At 33.6% G+C, this 3,231-nt stretch overlaps 1 non-coding gene across 1 annotated transcript; it reads left to right on the forward strand.

Annotated features, from left to right (window-relative positions):
- Nucleotides 1-600: 600 nt before the first annotated feature.
- On the forward strand, nucleotides 601-671 carry TRNAQ-UUG (transfer RNA glutamine (anticodon UUG)). The gene has a single exon. It is a non-coding gene; the product is annotated as a tRNA-Gln (tRNA).
- The last annotated feature ends 2,560 nt before the right edge of the window (nucleotides 672-3,231 follow it).

The following is a 3,231-nucleotide window of genomic DNA, read 5'->3' on the forward strand; positions in this document are numbered from 1 at the left end:
GTGCCTTCTAACTCAACCTTTGAGTTTTAGAGGGCCATATAAGAAATTAAAGTTTAGAGATGTCAGTCTTTTTGCAACTTAGAAAATGGAAAGTAGAGGCTGACTGAAAACTACACAGCTAATACAATTAGTGTGTCACACACCAAATATGAACAAAGCATTAGGAGTGTTTTGCTTCTGTTAAATCTGACACTTACCAGTAGGCCCCACAGGTACCTTTCAATTGAAGGTTCCTTAACACTAATAAATCTATTTTCATTTTTTTATTATTACTGAAATCTGGAAAGACAGTCATTTAATTATACTGCTTTAGAAAAATATAATAAAACTAGAATAATAAATAAGCCAAATGTGTTTTTTTAATTTACTATCAGCAATCTGTCATTCTTTAATTACCCTGCCATTTTGTAGAAATGAATAGTTATGGAAAAAACCCTGTTAAACCTATAATTTTTCCATCTTAAGAAATCTTATATGTCCTAAAGCAATAGCCTTCTTAAATATATATGATATATATCAAAGTGTCATCTCTGAGCTTTGGCACAAAGATTTTGAGGTCATGAAGGATAGGAATTAGAAAAAGTTTGTCATTAAAAAGCTGCATGGGTGGTTCAGTGGTAGAATGCTCGCCTTTGATGCAGGAGACCCGGGTTCGATTCCTGGACCATGCACCACACCCCACGCCCACACCCCACACCCCCCAAAAAAGGCTGCAAATGGTTTTGATTTCAAATGGTAGAAACATCAATGTTCCTTGGAAGAAAACCCTGTCCTAGGAAAATCATGTCATAGAGACCTAAATTACTCAAATAAAATCAAGAACTGATTTATATGGGGGAAAATATTATAACTACTGACAATGAAAGCAGATGTTTTATACAGAGAAGCTAGGGGTTCTGCTTGGTAATGTAAATCATTTTGAGTCAAAGTTCAAAGACTTAAATCTGTAGATTTCATAGATAGAGGACAGGCTGGGAATGTTTCCGTAGGGATTTGGGTGAAGGTAATATCTTATTTTCTCTCTGTACTTTATAATGGTTAAGCATTCCTAGAGGTAGGAAAAGAAAGTGAGAGTTAGGGATTTCTGCATTGCTTAATGAGGATGGTAGACTGAGAATATGTTTGTGAGGTACCTTTTCTAGTGAGAAGGCCTTTGGGAAAAGTTTCAAAATTTTATCTGTTGATTTCCACTTCTTAATGAAGAATTAAGAAAAGTTCAGCTTCAAGATTGTGAGAGTGATAATGAGGAGGGGAAATCACTCCTCTCTACCTACCAGCAGTTACAAGCTGGAGATACAGTCACAGGCAGAGACAGCATAATGAAGGCCAAACAGACCATAAGTGACTCTACCTCTCAGCACAAGGAGTGCCGACTTTGTGGAAGCTCTCAGAAATAACTAAGGGACACAATGAGAGAATGAATGTAATCTGAATATCCGTGGTTCCCTTCTGGATGGAACTAAACTATCCATAATTGTAACTACCTACAGAATGATTCCAGTGCAGTCAGCACTGAAGCTCCACACTGCTGGAGGCTGCAAAGCAGTGGTTCTCAAACTTTAGGGCACTTAAGAAGTCCTTGATAGAAAGGCTGGTCCCAGGGTTCCAATCCAGAAAGCCTAATTTATGTATCCCATTCTAACAAGCTCCCATGTAATGCTGATACTAGAGGTCAAAGACTACTCTAACAAACATTGACTAAAAACGCAAACACTCTTTCATCAGTTGTTATGTGGCAATTGTAGAAAGAGTCATTTCTTACATAAAATAAGACAATACATTTTAGCTCTTTAATTTACATCTTTGGCAAAAAGCTGTTAGAACTGGGATGACTCTGAACCTCATTTAGATATAAATTATCTTAGATGTGAACACTAAAAGCAATTACCTTTAGAAACTCTTCCTAAATATCCATATAATATGTTTTTGCTTATACTTAAAAAAAAGAACAATTTAACCTTGCTAATTCATCAAAAAATGTGTCAAATTCCTACTATGCAAGAGAAAAAAAGCGTTATACAGAACGCAAAATTGATTTACATGAACAAATTGTCTTAGGTGCTTTAAAATCAATGGGTTTTGAGACTTAGCAACCTAAACATATCTAATAGGTATTCTTGTAAATGAGTATTCTTCTGACTCCATGAGATTCAGAAATAAATGTCTTCTTAAGTAATAATTACGCCCATAATTCCTACCCTTATCCACTTCAATTGGAGTCTGTCCTTCATTGTACATTTTTATAAGTGTTTCCTATTTGTTTTATTGATCTCCCTAATTACTTTCAGATTTTATAATTTGTTCATGTTTTAATGGTTTATTTTTACTCATTTATATTGCATTGGGTTCAAAACTCAAAGAGTTTATTTTGATTTCTATTTACTTAGCTAAATCAAATTATTTTTAAGAAAAAATATCCTTTTTTAGTAGGGGATATTTAATTCTCTGCTGAAATACATGAATGTTCAGAATAATAAGAGCTAGTGTTTTTAAAAAAATTCACTTCCAAAATGTCAACATGATAGGATTATTTTAGATAGCTTTGAGTCCATTTTTCATTACAGCAGTATAAGCATTTTCAGGAAACAATTAGCTTTTCATTTTGCCATACAAAATTATAACCAATATTACAAAAACATCCTTGAAATATGCTTTTCTGTTTTGACTTCAAGTAAGATATTCATTTATGGGCTCTTATAGGATTTATGAGTTCTCAGATATGAACACCAAACTAACACTTGAATGAACATTTAACTCCCCTTTTTCTGTAAATGGTTCATAAAATTGCTTATTACATATCCTACAGATTTATTCTCTTTCATGTTTAATTAATTGCATTATAAATGGCCAAATTCAGTTGCTAGCATGACAGTGATTAGTGATACTAGGAGTCACATTAAAGTGTGAGGGAAAAGGGACTTACAGTCAAAATTTGGTAACTGTCCAGTCATGGATGAAAGAAATGAAAAGATAAGGTACATCATATGGTCAAATTATTGTTCAAAGGGATAAAAGGCATGTTTAGAATCCAAACAAAGAGCACAGCTAGTAGAAACCGAAGTTTTGGGTGCAAGAATTAACCCATTAGTAAAACAAAGAATCATTTGGTTACCAAATCAAGATTTTTCTAAGAACCTTTATCTGTCCAAAACATCTTTACCTTCAAGATGCTATATGACTAAAAGTATTGTCAGAAATGTTTAGTTTTTCCTTTTGGATTTCTGTGTATTT

Source organism: Tamandua tetradactyla, chromosome 6, assembly GCF_023851605.1.
Source record: "Tamandua tetradactyla isolate mTamTet1 chromosome 6, mTamTet1.pri, whole genome shotgun sequence".
Taxonomy (NCBI): domain Eukaryota; kingdom Metazoa; phylum Chordata; class Mammalia; order Pilosa; family Myrmecophagidae; genus Tamandua; species Tamandua tetradactyla.